Source organism: Oncorhynchus mykiss, chromosome 7, assembly GCF_057628025.1.
Source record: "Oncorhynchus mykiss isolate SJ-2025 chromosome 7, ASM5762802v1, whole genome shotgun sequence".
Lineage (NCBI taxonomy): Eukaryota > Metazoa > Chordata > Actinopteri > Salmoniformes > Salmonidae > Oncorhynchus > Oncorhynchus mykiss.
In genome coordinates, this window is record NC_143028.1 from 69,793,689 (window position 1) to 69,815,222 (window position 21,534).

The 21,534-nt window shown below is 39.9% G+C and overlaps 1 long non-coding RNA gene across 1 annotated transcript in view; it reads left to right on the forward strand.

Annotated features, from left to right (window-relative positions):
* The first annotated feature begins 3,242 nt into the window (after nt 1–3,242).
* The window catches only part of LOC149982659 (uncharacterized), a 74,793-nt gene continuing 56,501 nt past the window's right edge, over nt 3,243–21,534 (forward strand). Inside the window, exons 1-2 of the long non-coding RNA XR_016497431.1 lie at nt 3,243–3,335; nt 9,088–9,190. This is a non-coding gene — a long non-coding RNA (uncharacterized LOC149982659). The remainder of the gene's footprint in view (nt 3,336–9,087; nt 9,191–21,534) is intronic.

The following is a 21,534-nucleotide window of genomic DNA, read 5'->3' on the forward strand; positions in this document are numbered from 1 at the left end:
ACAAGATTACATTTAAAACGGTATAGGATACATGTATGTTTGAGGAATTTTAATTATGAGATTTCTGTTGTTTTGAATTTGGCGCCCTGCACTTTCACTGGCTGTTGTCATATCGATCCCGTTAACGGGATTGCAGCCCTAAGTAACATTAATGTTAGCAACATCAAATTGGAATTTGTAAAATATATTGTACGTATTGAAATTTGTAACATTATCATACGATAATACAAATTGCAATACAAATTGCAATTCATAACATATCATGCAAAATAGATGATGAACATCCAAAAAGTATTACATACCATATGAAACATAACATATCACATCAAATGGAGTGTACAGATTTACATAAAGAATAATACAAAATGCTATGAGATCAGGTTGCAGCCAGCCTGCAGCAGCGTGCAGTCAAAAGAAAATGAAATGCTTGTTAACTACATGATTAATTAAATGAGTCTGATTTCAACAAATCAACTGTTTTAGACCATTGTATTTTAACCAAGCAAGAGAAAGAAACGTGCCATCAATGCTGAGCTGATTCAAATAACCAACTTGTCATCAAGCTTTGATTATTTGAATCAGCTGTGTAGTGCTTGGGCAAAAACCAAAACGTACACCCAGGGTGGGCCCCAGTACTGTCCAACCATACAGTGATTTACGGCAGAGTGGCAGATTGTGGGCATGCACCTGTCACAGAGAAATGCACCAGCTGGTTGACAGAGTGCCGGACCATCTCTATTGCCCTTGTTTATGTTCTCTTCCCACTGGAACATCCAATTCCTTCACTTTGTGATGTCAGAGTAGACATTGGATGACTACCACCAAATTAGCTCGCATCTGACGCACCAGTGCTGTCCCCTTTGCGTGTCCAAAGTAATTCCCACCAAGGTGGATGAAAAATAAAGGAAATTCGCATGAGCACCACAATGCCTATTCCACCTATGCTGTACCATGGTTTTCCAGCACACAGCGATGACTTAGCTATGTTGATATTGTACTTCAAACTATGTGTAGGCAGGTTGCTTAGGATTCAAACCTTAATTCATACTCTTCGGAGGGATAATGGACTTTACAGTGTCTTGATATTAAAATTATGTAAACAGGGGCCTCCCGTGTTGCGCAGTGGTATGAGACACTGCATCGCAGTGTTTGAGGAGTCACTACAGACCCAAGTTCAATCACAGGCTGTCACACTGGCAGTGACTGGGAGACCCATGAGGCGGCGCACAAATGGCCCAGCGTCTTCTGCGTTAGGGGAGGGTTTGGCCGGAAGGGATTTTCTTGTCTTATTGCACTCTAGCGACTCCTTGTTGTGGGCCGGGCACCTGCATGCTGACTTTGGTCGCCAGCTGGACAGTGTTTCCTCCAACACGTTGGTGCAGCTGGCTTCCGGCGTAAGCGAGCAGTGTGTCAAGAGGTAGTGCGGTCTGCACAATGCATCTCCGGGGGCAAACTACCTGCTCTCCAGGACACATACACCACCCGATGTCACTGGAAGGCCAAAAAGATCATCAAGGACAACAACCACCCGAGCCACTGCCTGTTAACCTCGCTATCATCCAGAAGGCGAGATCAGTACAGGTGCATCAATGCAGGGACTGAGAGACTGAAAAACAGCTTCTATCTCAAGGCCATCAGACTGTTAAACAGCCATCACTAACATTGAGTGGCTGCTGCCAACATACTGACTCATCTCTAGCCACTTTAATAATGGAAATATTGATGTAATAAATGTATCACTAGCCACTTTATATAATGTTTATATCCCCTACATTACTCATCTCATATTTATATGCTGTACTCTATACCATCTACTGCATCTTGCCTATGCCGTTCGGCCATCGCTTGTTCATATATTTTTATGTACATATTCTCATATTCTCATGTACATTCCTTTACATTTGTGTGTATAATGTAGTTGTTGTGAAATTGTTAGGTTAGAGTACTTGCTAGATATTATTGCATGGTCGGAACTAGAAGCACAAGCATTTCGCTACACTCGCATTAACATCTGCTAACCATGTGTATGTGACATATAAACATTGATTTGACTTCTCCGTAGAGACCTTAAAATAGCTGTGCAGCGACGCTCCCCATCCAACCTGACAGAGCTTGAGAAGATCTGCAGAGAAGACTGGGAGAAACTCCCCAAATACAGTGGTGCCAAGCTTGTAGCGTCATACCCAAGAAGACTCGAGGCTGCAATCGCTGCCAAAGGTGCTTCAACAAAGTACTGAGTAAAGAGTCTGAATACTTATGTACAGTATATGTGGTATTTCAGTTTTTTGTTTATAATAAATTACCAAAAATATCTAAAAACCTGTTTTTGCTTTGTCATTATGGGGTATTGTGTGTAAAATGATGAGAGAAAAAATATATATTTTAGAATAAGGCTGTAACGTAACAAAATGTGGAAAATGTCAAGGAGTCTGAATACTTTCCAAAGGCACTGTATACGCAGAAAATAACCTCATACCTACTGTAAAATATGGTGGTGAATCTTTGATAATATGAAGCTGTTTAACTTTGTACTGGGGACACCTCTCAATGTTTTCTCCATTCTCATAAAACATTATAGACAAAGGCTACGTCCCTTTATCCTTACTGTGTGTGTGTGTGTGTGTGAAAGGTTGATGCTGTGTGCATATGTTTTGGGGTGAAATGCCTGTGTTTGGGTGAAACATGTATGCTGTGTGTGTGTTGTGGTGAAATATTGATGACGTGTGTGTGTGTGTGTTGTGGTGAAATATTGATGACGTGTGTGTGTGTGTGTGTGTGTGTGTGTGTGTGTGTGTGTGTGTGTGTGTGTGTGTGTGTGTGTGTGTGTGTGTGTGTGTGTGTGTGTTTGGGTGAAAAGTTGAAACAGTGTGTGTATGTATTGGGGTGAAAGGTTGATGCCGTTTGTTGGAGTGAAAGGTTAATGCTGTATGCATGTGTGTTGGAGTGAAAGGTTAATGCTGTATGCATGTGTGTTGGGGTGAAAGGTTGATGCTGTGTGCTTGTATGTTATGGTGAAGAGGTGTGGGGGGGAATGGGATGTTAACCTCACCTCCCCTCTCTTCAATGTTCTCATTTAATAGAGGTAATAATTTCTCCCTGATGAGTGTCGACACAGCGTCCCGCCACGCTCCGCTTTATGACCCCTCCACCATCGACACCTCCCCCGCTGGCTGCCGCCACACTATTTTCCCCTCCAGCAGTTTTCAATTTAGATTGTAAAAACTAGTGTGTTCTTTTTTTAGCACGCTGGGAAGTAAATCTGAGGACAGCTGTGAAGTCACGGACAGTGTGGAACCTTATGGGCCCGCGCCTTTTTCAATCTGATCTGAACTCAGGTGGGTGTCAGACCCGTTGTGTGGACAGGGGTGACAGTTGTTACCGTAGACTTTTGAATGTCAATGGTTTTTTCAATTTCCTTGTTAGTTCTTTATTCAACCGTTGCAACCTTTCTTTAACCTACAAGCAAATATAATATTTGGGGATATTAAGTTAAATTAATAACCAATATTTTGAGAACAGTAATCTATCAATGACTTCGACAGCATCTACATCGACGAATATGGAGGTGATGTCAACAGTGGCATAGTCATTGTTTTCACGTTGTCGCTTCTCCCAATGAATCTCTCATCATAATGGTATAAAGAAGCTGTTTCCAGATATGGCCTTAGTCTTGCTCTCCCTATTTGTATTTAAAGATATGAACGTCTTAATCGTCGACGAGCTAAATAACAAATGGAACTGTAAAAACCCTCCAGTAATAGAGCCTTCTACCATAAATACACATCCCAACATTCATATCACCTTACACAAATGTGATCACACACTACTTTTATTGACGGTGTATAATTGAAAAATGTGGCCAAGGAAATGGTGTCTGACCTGCTGCTTTCTTTCGGGTGATTTTCATTTTCTAACTTCGATTGAAAGAGGCATTTGCTAAGCAAATAGCTTTGATTCATTGCAAAGCCGCCTGGAGGAGTTGCAGTTCCATGGCCTAAAATGAGTTGCAGTTCCATGGCCTAAAATTAGTGGCAGTTCCATGGCCTAAAATTAGTGGCAGTTCCATGGCCTAAAATGAGTTGCAGTTCCATGGCCTAAAATTAGTGGCAGTTCCATGGCCTAAAATGAGTTGCAGTTCCATGGCCTAAAATGAGTTGCAGTTCCATGGCCTAAAATTAGTGGCAGTTCCGAGGCCTAAAATTAGTGGCAGTTCCATGGCCTAAAATGAGTTGCAGTTCCATGGCCTAAAATGAGTTGCAGTTCCATGGCCTAAAATGAGTTGCAGTTCCATGGCCTACAATGAGTTGCAGTTCCATGGCCTAAAATTAGTGGCAGTTCCATGGCCTAAAATGAGTTGCAGTTCCATGGCCTAAAATTAGTTGCAGTTCCATGGCCTAAAATGAGTTGCAGTTCCATGGCCTAAAATGAGTGGCAGTTCCGAGGCCTAAAATTAGTGGCAGTTCCATGGCCTAAAATTAGTGGCAGTTCCGAGGCCTAAAGTGAGTTGCAGTTCCATGGCCTAAAATTAGTGGCAGTTCCGAGGCCTAAAATTAGTGGCAGTTCCATGGCCTAAAATTAGTGGCAGTTCCATGGCCTAAAATTAGTGGCAGTTCCATGGCCTAAAATTAGTGGCAGTTCCGAGGCCTAAAGTGAGTTGCAGTTCCATGGCCTAAAATTAGTGGCAGTTCCGAGGCCTAAAATTAGTGGCAGTTCCATGGCCTAAAATTAGTGGCAGTTCCATGGCCTAAAATTAGTGGCAGTTCCATGGCCTAAAATTAGTGGCAGTTCCGAGGCCTAAAGTGAGTTGCAGTTCCATGGCCTAAAATTAGTGGCAGTTCCATGGCCTAAAATTAGTGGCAGTTCCGAGGCCTAAAATTAGTGGCAGTTCCATGGCCTAAAATTAGTGGCAGTTCCATGGCCTAAAGTGAGTTGCAGTTCCATGGCCTAAAATGAGTGGCAGTTCCATGGCCTAAAATGAGTTGCAGTTCCGAGGCCTAAAATTAGTGGCAGTTCCGAGGCCTAAAATTAGTTGCAGTTCCATGGCCTAAAATTAGTGGCAGTTCCATGGCCTAAAATTAGTGGCAGTTCCGAGGCCTAAAGTGAGTTGCAGTTCCGTGGCCTGAAATGAACAGAGATGGAGAAACCTAACATAAAAGCACAAAGGCACTAAGTGTCCGTGGAGGTAGGGAATCGGGGGAAAACAGAGTTCTATCACCCACAATTTTAATATGTTACCTTTAAAGGCTAGTAAAGGAGCTTAGCCTAGATTTACCCACTAAAGTTGAACAGCTGAGGTATTGTGAGAAGAAATGTGGCAATATAGCCTAGCAGCCGCATAATTCAATAAAAAACTATGTAAGTGTATTGTTTTGCCCCACAGTTAGCCTAATGGTTAACTAGCGAGCTAAAGTAATTTACATTTAATTAACAACGATAATAAGCTGTGGTTCAAATGAGACCTACACATACTAATATTCAAGCATCAAGCCATGAAGAAGTGCTGTATACTATTGCCTACCCATGTAAATATAATGACACAGTTAATACTTTTTCCCATGTGTATAAATGCAGGCCCATTTTGTGCCATATATCAGTTACCCTTTGAATATAATTACTATCACTTCCAAAGGTTAATTTCATAATCCTTTGGAAAGGAGTAATGTCGTGCTACAGAGGTAGCACTTTTAAGGCTAAATGCTAATAATCACTATTCATAGAACAAAAGGTAAACTCACTGAGGAATAAGACTTGAATGTGAATAGGTCAGGTGATCAGCTGACTGGTTGCCACCATACATTCCACAACAGACGCATTTTGACCTTTAGCTAATGTGATCAAGATGCTAATCTGGAATGAGACATTATTTTTGCTCTGATGAAGGTGAATTTGAATAAGCGACGTCTATTCAAGGCAATGATCCTGAAAGCATTCATCTCAACTACACTCTTAGTAACTTAAACGTATCATGAACTTAAAAGGGTCCCCATAGGGGAACCCTTTGAGGAACCCTATTGGGTTCCATGTAGAACTGTTTCCCCAGAGGGTTCTACATTGAACCTAAAAGAGTTTTACCTGGAACTAAAAAGGGTCCTACCTTGAACCCAAAAGGGTGCTCCCATTGTATGAGAACAACAGAAGAACCCTTTTGGAACCCTTTTGTTCAAAGTGTGCATGTACATTAGACCATACATTTTGATATTATTAGTTTAAATCCAGGTGAATAATGCTTCTTGAAAATATATTTGTTACTACTGAACAATACTGTGGCATATTTGGAATATCTCATGCACCCCGAATAAAGATATGAACGCAACATGCAACAATTTCAAAGATTTTACTGAGTTACAGTTACAGAAATCAATCAATTTAAATAAATAAATTAGGCCCTAATCTATGAATTTCACATGACGGGGAATACAGATTGGAGTCATTAAAACTCGTTTTTCAACCACTCCACAAATTTCTTGTTAACAAACTATAGTGTGCATGACACAAGTAATTTTTTCAACAACTGTTTACAGACAGATTATTTCACTTATAATTCACTGTATCACAATTCCAGTGGGTCAGAAGTTTACATACACTAGGTTGTCTGTGCCTTTAAACAGCATGGAAAATTCAAGAAAATTATGTTGGGCTTCAGAAGCTTCTGATAGGCTAATTGACCTAATTTGAGTCAATTGGAGGTGTACCTGTGGATGTATTTCAAGGCCTACCTTCAAAAGCAGTGCCTCTTTGCTTGACATCATGGGAAAATCAAAAGAAATCAGCCCCCCCAAAAAAGGTAGATCTGCACAAGTCTGGTTCATCCTTGGGAGCAATTTCCAAACGCCTGAAGGTACCACATTCATCTGTACAAACAATAGTACGCAAGTATAAACTCCATGGGACTATGCAGCCATCATACCGCTCAGGAAGGAGACGCGTTCTGTCTCCTAGAGATTAATGTACTTTGGTGCGAAAAGTGCGAATCAATCCCAGAACTACAGCAAAGGATCTTGTGAAGTTGCTGGGGGGAAACAGGTACAAAGGTATCTATTTCCATAGTAAAACGAGTCCTATATCGACATAACCTGAAAAACCGCTCAGCAAGGAAGAAGCCACTGCTCCAAAACCTCCATAAAAAAATCCAGACTATGGTTTTCAACTGCACATGGGGACAAAGATCGTACTTTTGGAGAAATGTCCTCTGGTCTGATGAAACACACATATAACTGTTTGGCCATAATGACCATCGTTATGTTTGGAGGAAAAAGGGGGACGCTTGCAAGACAAAGAACACCATCCCAACCGTGAAGCACGGGGGTGGCAGCATCATGTTATGGGGGGGCTTTGCTGCAGGAGGGACTGGTGCACTTCGCAAAATAGATGGCATCATCAGGTAGAAAAAATGTTGTGGATATATTGAAGCAACATCTCAAGACAACAGTTAAAGTTAAAGCAGTTAAAGTTAAAGCTTGTTTGCAAATGGGTCTTCAAATGGACAATAACCCCAAGCATACTTCCAACTTTGTGGCAAAATGGCTTAAGGACAATCCTATAGAAAATATCTGGGCAGAACTGAAAAAGTGTGTGCAAGCAAGGATGCCTACAAACCTGACTCAGTTACACCAGCTCTGTCAGGAGGAATGGACCAAAATTCACCCAACTTATTGAGGGAAGCTTGTGGAAGGTTTCCCGAAACATTTGAACCAAGTTAAACAATTTAAAGGCAATGCTACCAAATACTAATTGAGTGTATGTAAATTTCTGACCCACTGGGAATGTGATGAATGAAAAAAAAGCTGAAATAAATCATTCTCTCTACTATTATTCTGACATTTCACATTCTTAAAATTAAGTGGTGATCTTAACTGACGTAAAACAGGGAATTTTTACTAGGATTAAATGTCAGGAATTGTGAAAAACTGATTTTAAATGTATTTGGCTAAGGTGTATGTAAACTTCCGACTTCAACTGTACCTTAAAATAAAGGTATGTCTCTGGATCAGAAAACTATCTGGTGCGACCACTCCCTCAAAACTAGAGACATCTGTGGTGTTGTGTTGTGTGACAAAACTGCACAATATACTGCAACTCAAGTTTTTTGTGTGTATGGAACATTTCTGAGATCTTTTATGTTTTATTTCAGCTCATGAAACATGGGACCAACACTGTACATGTTGTGTTGATATTTTTATTCAGTATATGAAAGCTAGGCAATCGAAAGTCTTTGGAGTGCTTGAGAATGAGATACTGCTTTAAATCTTCTGTTTCCTCTCCAAGTCTTTGGGACATAGGAATAGGGGCCGCTTGAAAATACTGTGAGGAGTTGTTTTTTTTCCAAGGACAGGGCTGAAGTGATGACCACAGAACAATATTTCAGGCACCACTGTAAAAGCTACGGCAAAGAGGGTCAAAATGAAAGCCCAGCACAATAACCCACACTTCCTCCACGGGATATCTTTTACCTTCAGTTGTCGGAGAGGGAGCTGAGAGGCTGACACAGGACGAGCCCTAGGGGATCAGTGCTGCATTCGCAACATCTAATAAATTCGCAAATACCAGCACGCCACTGGGAAAAATCCACTTGAATGCCCCTTCAACAGATCATTTCTAGTGGGAAACTTGTCTATAATCTCTGAGCTATGCTGAACTCTGATGTGACATGCTAAAGAAACAGCATTTTCGGCAGTTAAATGCAACAGCAAAACATGATAAAAAAAACAATCTGTTCAGTTTTTTTAACACATTTTTCTGTGAGCATTATAGCTGTACTTTTAGTTTATGGTTGATGCAGCTTGTTTGCCATTAGCTAATCAGCATTCTCAATGTGTACAAAGCGCTTGAACGCACACAACGCGTTGCTCACAGTTTACAAATAGTAATTCTCCAGCTTCCCACTTGTTATGAACAGCATACAGAAATACGTAGGATCTTAATTTGATCAATCTGTTGCAGAACTTTCAAATGTGTAGTGTGTTTGAGGTTTCAAAAGGCTTCTGAAGTGTGTATCTTGATTTTCCCTGACAAAAAAATGTATCAACCCCTACAAAAATTTAAATGAATTATAATCCACATAATATTTCACATTTCCTGTTGTTGCAGGATTATTGTCCTGCTGTAGCAAACTGGCTCAAATCCTGAACTGCTCCTTAAACTGTGGACTGTTTGGATCATCACTTGGCAGGCCTGGACAACAGGACTTACGGTATGATTTTTTACCTTCCGGTCATAGATGTATTGTAGATGTAGGTAAACACTGGTATTTGTATACTGTTTCTAGTCCTAGCAGCAACAGGCAGCAAACACTAAGGACATTCCGGAATCAAGCAAGTGATTTGCCCTTCGATTAGTTTTGCTTTAGCAGTGTTTCAATACCAGGATATCATTAGCTAACATGAGTGTAATTATACATCAGAAGTACCATATGTGGTGTTCATCTGGAGCTCAGTTGATAGAGCATTGTGATTGCAATGCCACGATAGTGGGTTTGATTCCCGGGACCACCCATACATAAAATGTATGCATGCATAACTGTAAATCTCTTTGGATTGAAGCATCTGCTAAATGGAATACACGGAGTGTACAAAACGTTAGGAACACCTGCTCTTTCCATGACATAGACTGACCGGGTGAATCCAGGTGAATGCTATGATCCTTATTGATGTCACTTGTTAAAGCCAATCAGTGTAGAGGACACAGGATAAAAGAAGGATTTTTAAGCCTTGATACAATTGAGACATTTTATGTGTGCAATTCAGGGGGTGAATGGTCAAGACAAAAGATTTACGTGCCTTTGAACAAGGTATTGAGTACCACAGTATGAGTCACAACACCCATTAAAAAACCTAGCGGTCAAACATTTTAGAGTCACTTCAAATAAGGGCTGTGTTTCGTGTAGGCTTACCCTGGCGTGACGTGTTTCTAACCGTGTAACTCTCTAGGATGAGGTGACTTGTATCAATATATTTGCCTGTATTCTCCTACCATATCAGAACTGAAACTAGACCGATCTGGGGGTGGTTGATGGCTGAAAACACTGTCCTGACCAGGCCAAACATTGAATACAAAGTGATTTGTTTGGCAGACAGCAAATGAAGCCTGGCTCCACTCTCCATTCAAGCCACCACACATTGCATTTTCCATTCTCTAACTTCAGGGGCTTCTAACAGATTTGTTTTGTCTTTTATAGAAGTCACGTAGAGTGTCGCCATTGATTTCATCTCAGGAATTTGCCCTTTGTAAATATTTCTCAGGCAGTTGGTACTGCAGATGTTTTGCAAATGAAAGTGGGACTGTGGATACACAAATAGCAAAGCACTTGATACCTCTGGGCTATATATGGTCAAAATGTATAAGGATGAAATTTTGCATTCAATCATCAATCATTTTTTTCTCCCACGGCTATATAAACATTGTTTAGACAAATACACTGAAGGTGTTGTTTTGCAGAACAATATTTATTGGTTTTGGAGGAAGTGAGAGCTCTTTCAACACACACCTACCACTATTTTGAGACAGCGTGATAGATTGAGGTGTTTCATAAAATGCCACAGATTCACAGTAGCATAATACTGCCGGTGTCAATGGAGCTATTGATTTCCTGAATGCATTTCTCCATGTTATTGTTCGGTGACCTCCCTCAAAATCATGTACATAAGATTGTTAACGCATGCAAATACAAGGGCATACTCATGTAGGTGTTAGCGCCTCAGTAGCACTTCTAAATCAATTATCAATTTCTGGTGATTGTATATTATTTCTTGATCCATTTAAGACTGACACAGCAACCTCTGCGTCCCAAAACTAGCACACTATATAGGGAATAGGGTGCCATTTGGAACACAAGGCTTCGTGTTCTTATCATTACATACGTTGCCCGGGGTTGTAATAATATTCACTAAATGTAACGGCTGTCGTGGGTTGAAGAAGGTGAGGACCAAGGTGCAGCGTGGTACGGGTTCATCTTTATTTATGAATTGAACACTGAATGGAAAAACAACAAAAGAGAATGAACAAAACCGAGGCAGTTCTGTCTGGTACAGAATAGAAAAACAGAAAACAACTACCCACAAACACAGGAGGGAACAGGCTACCTAAGTATGGTTCTCAATCAGAGACAACGATAGACAGCTGCCTCTGATTGGGAAACATACCAGGCCAAACACAGAACTACAAAACATAGAACAAAACAGAGTGCCCATCCCAACTCACACCCTGACCAAACCAAAATAGAGACATAAAAAAGGAACTAAGGTCAGGACGTGACACTAAAATGTATGCGTAAAACAATCCCCCAATTATAATTTTTCAAGTAACCATATTAGTTTTCAATCAGCAGAAATTAGCGTAATTACAGAGGTGGCAGCCGTTTTGTGTCTGCCATTTGTCATGCGGAGCCACCCTTCTGTCAGCTGCCGACAGAGCACAGGAGGTTGGCATGGGTCCTGAGATCCTCAAAAGGTTCCTCAAAAGCTGCAACATCGAGAGCACTGGTTGCATTACTGCCTGGTACGACAATTGCTCGGCCTCTGACCGCAAGGCACTAAAGAGGGTAGTGCGTAAGGCCCAGTACATTACTGGGGCTAAGCTACCGGCCCTCCAGGACCTCTAAACCAGGCAGTGTCAGAGGAAGACCCTAAAAATGGTCAAAGATCCCAGCCACCCCAGTTATAGACTGTTCTCTCTACTACCGCATGGCAAGCAGTACCGGAGTCCCAAGTCTAGGACAAAAAGGCTTCTCAACAGTTTTTACCCCCAAGCCATAAGACTCCTGAACAGGTAATCAAATGGCTACCCGGACTATTTGCATTGTGTGCCCCCGCCCAACCCCTCTTTTTACGCTGCTGCTACTCTCTGTTTGTCATATATGCATAGTCACTAACTAACTATACATCCATGTACATACTACCTCAATTGGACCGACCAACCAGTGCTCCCGCACATTGGCTAACCGGGCTATCTGTATTGTGTCCCGCCACCCACCACCCGCCAACCCCTCTTTTACGCTACTGCTACTCTGTGTTCATCATATATGAAAAGTCACCTTAACCATATCTACATGTCATACTACCTCAATCAGCCTGACTAACCAGTGTCTGTATGTAGCCTCGCTACTTTTATGGCCTCGCTACTGTATATAGCCTGTCTTTTTACTGTTGTTTTATTTCTTTACTTACCTATTGTTCACCTAACACCTTTTTTGCACTACTGTTTAGAGCCTGTAAATTAGCATTTCACTGTTCACTATTAAGCGCACGTGACAAATAAACCTTCATTTGATTTGTCCCTTCATCACGGAAACTAAATGAGCAACATCAATAAACATCAGCAGCAGAAAACCCTGGGCGTAACCTTAAAACAATGTTGCATGTACACTAGTTACTTCTCCAGGTCAATGTATGCAGGTTATGCTGTTGATTAACTGATCATGGACTACAAGTACTCTGTAAGGACTTTATTATGCTGTTGATTAACTGATCATGGACTACAAGTACTCTGTATGGACTTTATTGTGCTGTTAATTAACTGATCATGGACTACAAGTACTCTGTAAGGACTTTATTATGCTGTTGATTAACTGATCATGGACTACAAGTACTCTGTAAGGACTTTATTGTGCTGTTTATTAACTGATCATGGACTAATAGTACTCTGTAAAGACTTTATTATGCTGTTAATTAACTGATCATGGACTACAAGTACTCTGTAAGGACTTTATTATGCTGTTGATTAACTGATCATGGACTACAAGTACTCTGTAAGGACTTTATTATGCTGTTAATTAACTGATCATGGACTACAAGTACTCTGTAAGGACTTTATTATGCTGTTGATTAACTGATCATGGACTACAAGTACTCTGTAAGGACTTTATTATGCTGTTGATTAACTGATCATGGACTACAAGTACTCTGTATGGACTTTATTATGCTGTTGATTAACTGATCATGGACTACAAGTACTCTGTAAGGACTTTATTATGCTGTTGATTAACTGATCATGGACTACAAGTACTCTGTAAGGACTTTATTATGCTGTTGATTAACTGATCATGGACTACAAGTACTCTGTAAGGACTTTATTATGCTGTTGATTAACTGATCATGGACTACAAGTACTCTGTAAGGACTTTATTATGCTGTTGATTAACTGATCATGGACTACAAGTACTCTGTAAGGACTTTATTATGCTGTTGATTAACTGATCATGGACTACAAGTACTCTGTAAAGACTTTATTATGCTGTTAATTAACTGATCATGGACTACAAGTACTCTGTAAGGACTTTATTATGCTGTTGATTAACTGATCATGGACTACAAGTACTCTGTAAGGACTTTATTATGCTGTTGATTAACTGATCATGGACTACAAGTACTCTGTAAGGACTTTATTATGCTGTTGATTAACTGATCATGGACTACAAGTACTCTGTAAGGACTTTATTATGCTGTTGATTAACTGATCATGGACTACAAGTACTCTGTAAGGACTTTATTATGCTGTTGATTAACTGATCATGGACTACAAGTACTCTGTAAGGACTTTATTATGCTGTTGATTAACTGATCATGGACTACAAGTACTCTGTAAGGACTTTATTATGCTGTTGATTAACTGATCATGGACTACAAGTACTCTCTAAGGACTTCATTATGCTGTTGATTAACTGATCATGGACTACAAGTACTCTGTAAGGACTTTATTATGCTGTTGATTAACTGATCATGGACTACAAGTACTCTGTAAGGACTTTATTATGCTGTTAATTAACTGATCATGGACTACAAGTACTCTGTATGGACTTTATTATGCTGTTGATTAACTGATCATGGACTACAAGTACCCTGTAATGACTTTATTATGCTGTTGATTAACTGATCATGGACTACAAGTACTCTGTAAGGACTTTATTATGCTGTTGATTAACTGATCATGGACTACAAGTACTCTGTAAGGACTTTATTATGCTGTTGATTAACTGATCATGGACTACAAGTACTCTGTATGGACTTTATTATGCTGTTGATTAACTGATCATGGACTACAAGTACTCTGTAAGGACTTTATTATGCTGTTGATTAACTGATCATGGACTACAAGTACTCTGTATGGACTTTATTATGCTGTTGATTAACTGATCATGGACTACAAGTACTCTGTAAGGACTTTATTATGCTGTTGATTAACTGATCATGGACTACAAGTACTCTGTATGGACTTTATTATGCTGTTGATTAACTGATCATGGACTACAAGTACTCTGTAATGACTTTATTATGCTGTTGATTAACTGATCATGGACTACAAGTACTCTGTAAGGACTTTATTATGCTGTTAATTAACTGATCATGGACTACAAGTACTCTGTAAGGACTTTATTATGCTGTTGATTAACTGATCATGGACTACAAGTACTCTGTAAGGACTTTATTATGCTGTTGATTAACTGATCATGGACTACAAGTACTCTGTAAGGACTTTATTATGCTGTTGATTAACTGATCATGGACTACAAGTACTCTGTAAGGACTTTATTGTGCTGTTTATTAACTGATCATGGACTAATAGTACTCTGTAAAGACTTTATTATGCTGTTAATTAACTGATCATGGACTACAAGTACTCTGTAAGGACTTTATTATGCTGTTGATTAACTGATCATGGACTACAAGTACTCTGTAAGGACTTTATTATGCTGTTAATTAACTGATCATGGACTACAAGTACTCTGTAAGGACTTTATTATGCTGTTGATTAACTGATCATGGACTACAAGTACTCTGTAAGGACTTTATTATGCTGTTGATTAACTGATCATGGACTACAAGTACTCTGTATGGACTTTATTATGCTGTTGATTAACTGATCATGGACTACAAGTACTCTGTAAGGACTTTATTATGCTGTTGATTAACTGATCATGGACTACAAGTACTCTGTAAGGACTTTATTATGCTGTTGATTAACTGATCATGGACTACAAGTACTCTGTAAGGACTTTATTATGCTGTTGATTAACTGATCATGGACTACAAGTACTCTGTAAGGACTTTATTATGCTGTTGATTAACTGATCATGGACTACAAGTACTCTGTAAGGACTTTATTATGCTGTTGATTAACTGATCATGGACTACAAGTACTCTGTAAAGACTTTATTATGCTGTTAATTAACTGATCATGGACTACAAGTACTCTGTAAGGACTTTATTATGCTGTTGATTAACTGATCATGGACTACAAGTACTCTGTAAGGACTTTATTATGCTGTTGATTAACTGATCATGGACTACAAGTACTCTGTAAGGACTTTATTATGCTGTTGATTAACTGATCATGGACTACAAGTACTCTGTAAGGACTTTATTATGCTGTTGATTAACTGATCATGGACTACAAGTACTCTGTAAGGACTTTATTATGCTGTTGATTAACTGATCATGGACTACAAGTACTCTGTAAGGACTTTATTATGCTGTTGATTAACTGATCATGGACTACAAGTACTCTGTAAGGACTTTATTATGCTGTTGATTAACTGATCATGGACTACAAGTACTCTGTAATGACTTCATTATGCTGTTGATTAACTGATCATGGACTACAAGTACTCTGTAAGGACTTTATTATGCTGTTGATTAACTGATCATGGACTACAAGTACTCTGTAAGGACTTTATTATGCTGTTAATTAACTGATCATGGACTACAAGTACTCTGTATGGACTTTATTATGCTGTTGATTAACTGATCATGGACTACAAGTACTCTGTAAGGACTTTATTATGCTGTTGATTAACTGATCATGGACTACAAGTACTCTGTAAGGACTTTATTATGCTGTTGATTAACTGATCATGGACTACAAGTACTCTGTAAGGACATTATTATGCTGTTGATTAACTGATCATGGACTACAAGTACTCTGTAATGACTTTATTATGCTGTTGATTAACTGATCATGGACTACAAGTACTCTGTAAGGACTTTATTATGCTGTTGATTAACTGATCATGGACTACAAGTACTCTGTAAGGACTTTATTATGCTGTTGATTAACTGATCATGGACTACAAGTACTCTGTATGGACTTTATTATGCTGTTGATTAACTGATCATGGACTACAAGTACTCTGTAAGGACTTTATTATGCTGTTGATTAACTGATCATGGACTACAAGTACTCTGTATGGACTTTATTATGCTGTTGATTAACTGATCATGGACTACAAGTACTCTGTAAGGACTTTATTATGCTGTTGATTAACTGATCATGGACTACAAGTACTCTGTATGGACTTTATTATGCTGTTGATTAACTGATCATGGACTACAAGTACTCTGTAAGGACTTTATTATGCTGTTGATTAACTGATCATGGACTACAAGTACTCTGTAAGGACTTTATTATGCTGTTGATTAACTGATCATGGACTACAAGTACTCTGTAAGGACTTTATTATGCTGTTGATTAACTGATCATGGACTACAAGTACTCTGTAAGGACTTTATTATGCTGTTGATTAACTGATCATGGACTACAAGTACTCTGTAATGACTTTATTATGCTGTTGATTAACTGATCATGGACTACAAGTACTCTGTAATGACTTTATTATGCTGTTGATTAACTGATCATGGACTACAAGTACTCTGTAAGGACTTTATTATGCTGTTAATTAACTGATCATGGACTACAAGTACTCTGTAAGGACTTTATTATGCTGTTGATTAACTGATCATGGACTACAAGTACTCTGTAAGGACTTTATTATGCTGTTGATTAACTGATCATGGACTACAAGTACTCTGTAAGGACTTTATTATGCTGTTGATTAACTGATCATGGACTACAAGTACTCTGTAAGGACTTTATTGTGCTGTTTATTAACTGATCATGGACTAATAGTACTCTGTAAAGACTTTATTATGCTGTTAATTAACTGATCATGGACTACAAGTACTCTGTAAGGACTTTATTATGCTGTTGATTAACTGATCATGGACTACAAGTACTCTGTAAGGACTTTATTATGCTGTTGATTAACTGATCATGGACTACAAGTACTCTGTAAGGACTTTATTATGCTGTTGATTAACTGATCATGGACTACAAGTACTCTGTAAGGACTTTATTATGCTGTTTATTAACTGATCATGGACTACAAGTACTCTGTAAGGACTTTATTATGCTGTTGATTAACTGATCATGGACTACAAGTACTCTGTAAGGACTTTATTATGCTGTTGATTAACTGATCATGGACTAATAGTACTCTGTAAAGACTTTATTATGCTGTTGATTAACTGATCATGGACTACAAGTACTCTGTAAGGACTTTATTATGCTGTTGATTAACTGATCATGGACTACAAGTACTCTGTAAGGACTTTATTATGCTGTTGATTAACTGATCATGGACTACAAGTACTCTGTAAGGACTTTATTATGCTGTTGATTAACTGATCATGGACTACAAGTACTCTGTAAGGACTTTATTATGCTGTTGATTAACTGATCAAGGACCAACCGAAGTAGCCAACAGGGATTTTAATGCAATGGATAACAAAGTCACAGACACCAATCAAAATCTGAGAGCATATTGATATGTGGGATAATGAGGCCCTGGATAAAAGTTTTGTAAAAGCAAGCAAACAAACTCAAGAAATCAATGGTACTTTAATTAATTTGTCATAAGTATTTCATTGTTTTACATTCTGCCTATAGTCAAATCAAACCAGGCTACCAGCACAGCTCAGCTCGAATCCGCTCAGCTCAGCCTGGTTTGGTTTAGCTCTGCTCAGTAGGGTGAAAAGGTTAAAACTATATTATCCATGGTGTGATATAATCTGATGAAAGAGTCAGAGAGATTATTATCTTCCCCACTCTGTCTCAATCTCTGATGTAGCCCATCAGACCTCTTTTGATTTTTTAAACGTTTTATTTCACCTTTATTTAACCAGGACCTGGCCAAGATAAAGCAGTGCGACAAAAAAACAACAACACAGAGTTACACATGGAATAAACAAAAGTACAGTCAATAACAATAGAAAAAAATCTATATACAGTGTGTGCAAGTAAGGAGTAAGGAGGTAAGGCAATAAATAGGCCATAGTAGCGAGGTAATTACAATTCAGCAAATTAACACTCGCGTGGTAGATGTGCAGATGTGCAAGTAGAAATGCTGGTGTGCAAAGGAGAAAAACAAGTAAATTAAAACAATATGGGGATGAGGTAGGTAGGTGGATGGGCTATTTACAGATGGACTGTGTACAGCTGCAGCGATCGGTGAGCTGCTAAGAGCTTAAAGTTAGTGAAGGGGAACAGAAGTCTCCAACTTCAGTGATTTTTGGAATTTGTTCGAGTCATTGGCAGCAGAGAACTGGAAGGAAAGGAGGCCAAAGGAGTTGGCCAAAGGAGTTGGCTCTTTTAAATATACCTGCTGGAGTGCGTGCTACGGGTGGGTGCTGCTATGGTGACCAGTGAGCTGAGATAAGGTGGGACTTTACCTAGCAAAGACAGATGACCTGGAGCCAGTGGGTTTGGCGACGAATATGAAGCGAGGGCCAGCTAACGAGAGCATACAGGTCGCAGTGGTGGGTAGTATATGGGGCTTTGGTGACAAAACGGATGGCACTGTGATAGACTACATCCAATTTGTTGAGTAGAGTGTTGGAGGCTATTTTGTAAATGACATCGCCAAAGTAAAGGATCGGCAGGATAATCAGTTCTACGAGGGTAAGTTTGGCAGCATGAGTGAAGGAGGCTTTGTTGCGAAATAGGAAGCCGATTCTAGATTTAATTTTGGATTGAAGATGCTTAATATGAGTCTGGAAGTAGAGTTTACAGCTTAGCCAGACACCTAGGTATTTGTAGGGGTTATATCTATTAAATATGTATATATACAGTGCCAGTCAAAAGTTTGGACACACCTACTCATTCAAGGGTTTTTCTTTCTTTATACTATTTTCTACATTGTAGCATAATAGCGTATGGAATCATGTAGTAACCAAAAAAGTGTTAAACATATCAAAATATGTTTTATATTTGAGATTATTCAAAGTAACCACCATTTGCCTTCATGACACCATTGCACACTCTTGGCATTCTCTCAACCAGCTTCATGAAGTAGTCACCTGGAATGCTTTTCCAACATTCTTGAAGGAGTTCCCGCACTTGTTGGCTGCTTTTACTTGACTTTGAGGTGCAATTCATCCCAAACCATCTCAATTGGGGAGGTCGGGTGACTGTGGAGGCCAGGTCATCTGATGCAGCACTCTAGCATTCTCCTTCTTGGTGAAATATCCCTTACACTGCCTGGAGGTGTGTTTTGGGTCATTGTCCTGTTGGAAAACATATGATAGTCCCACTAAGCGCAAACCAGATAGGATGGCGTATCGCTGCAGAATGCTGTGGTAGCCATGCTGATAAAGTGTGCCTTGAATTCTAAATAAATCACTGACAGTGTCACCAGCAAAGCACCCTCACACCATAACACCTCCTCCTCCATGCTTCAAGGTGGGAACCACACATGCGGAGATCATCCGTTCACCTACCCTGTGTCTCACAAAGACAATTGCAGTTGAAACCAAAAATCTCACATTTGGACTCATACTAAAGGACAGATTTCCAATGGTCTAATGTCCGTTGCTCATGTCTCTTGGCCCAGGCAAGTATCTTCTTATTGTCCTTTGGTAGTGGTTTCTTTGCAACAATTCGACCATGAAAGCCTGATTCATGCAATCTCTGAACATTTGATGTTGAGATGTGTCTGTAACTTGAACTCTGTGAAGCATGTATTTGTGCTGCAATCTGAGGTGCAGTTAATTGCCCATTTCTGAGGCCGGTAACTCTAATGAACTTATCCTCTGCAGCAGAGGCAACTCTGTGTCTTCCTTTCCTGTGGCGGTCCTCATGAGAGCCAGTTTCATCATAGTGCTTGATGATTTTTGCGACTGCACTTGAAGAAACTTTCAAAGTTCTTGAATTTTTGTCTTAAAGAAATGATGGACTGTCATTTCTCTTTGCTTATTTGAGCTGTTCTTGTCATAATATGGTCTTGGTCTTTTACCAAATAGGGCTATCTTCTGTGTACCACCCCTACCTTGTCACAACACAACTGATTGGCTCAAACGCATTAAGAAGGAAAGAAATTCCACAAATTAACTTCAAACAAGGCACACTTGTTAATTGAAAAGTATAGTGACTACCTCAGTAAGCTGGTTGAGAGAATGCCAAAAGTGTGCAAAGCTGTCATCAAGGAAAAGGGTGGTTACTTTGAATAATCTCAAATATAAAACATATTTTGATTTGTTTAACACTTTTTTGGTTACTACATGATTCCATACGCTATTATTCTACAATGTAGAAAATAGTATAAAGAAAGAAAAACCCTTGAATGAGTAGGTGTGTCCAAACTTTTGACTGGCACTGTATATATACATATTTAATAGATATAACCTCAGCAAAAAAAGAAATGTCCTCTCACTGTCAATTGCGTTTTTCTCAGCAAACTTAACATGTGTAAATATTTGTATGAACATAACAAGATTCAATACCTGAGACATAAACTGAACAAGTTCCACAGACATGTGATGAACAAAAATTGAATAATGTGCCCCTGATCAAAGGGGGGTCAAAATAAAAAGGCTGTGGCCACCAGCTGCATTAAGTACTGCAGTGCATCTCCTCCTCATGGACTGCGCCAGATTTACCAGTTCTTGCTGTGAGATGTTACCCCACTCTTCCACCAATGCACTTGCAAGTTCCCAGACATTTCTGGGGGGAATGGCCCTAGCCCTCACCCTCCGATCCAACAGGTCCCAGACATGCTCAATGGGATTGAGACCCGGGCTCTTTGCTGGCCATGGCAGAATACTGACATTCCTGTCTTGCAAGATATCACGCACAGAACGAGCAGTATGGCTGGTGGCATTGTCATGCTGGAGGGTCATGTCAGGATGAGCCTGCAGGATGGGTACCACATGAGGGAGGAGGATGTCTTCCCTGTAACACACAGAGTTTATGTTTGCCCGCAATGACAGCAACCTCAGTCCGATGATGCTGTGACACATCACCCGAGACCATGACAAACCCTCCACCTCCAAATCAATCCCTCTCCAGAGTACAGTCCTCGGTGTAACGCTCATTCCTTCGACAATAAATGCAAATTCGACAATCACTCCTGGTGAGACAAAACCGCGACTCGTCAGTGAAGAGCACTTTTTGCCAGTCCTGTCTGCTACAGCGACGGTGGGTTTGTGCCCAAAGGCAACGTTGTTTGCGGTGATGTCTGGTGAGGACCTGCCTTACAACAGGCCTACAAGCCCCCAGTCCAGCCTCTCTCAGCCTATTGCGGACAGTCTGAGAACTGATGGAGGGATTGTGCATTCCTGTTGTTACTCGGGCAGTTGTTGTTGCCATCCTGTACCTGTCCCGCAGGTGTGATGTTCGCATGTAGCGATCCTGTGAAGGTGTTGTTACACGTGGTCTTCCACTGCGAGGACGATCAGCTGTCCACCCTGTCTCCCTGTAGCGCTTAGGCGT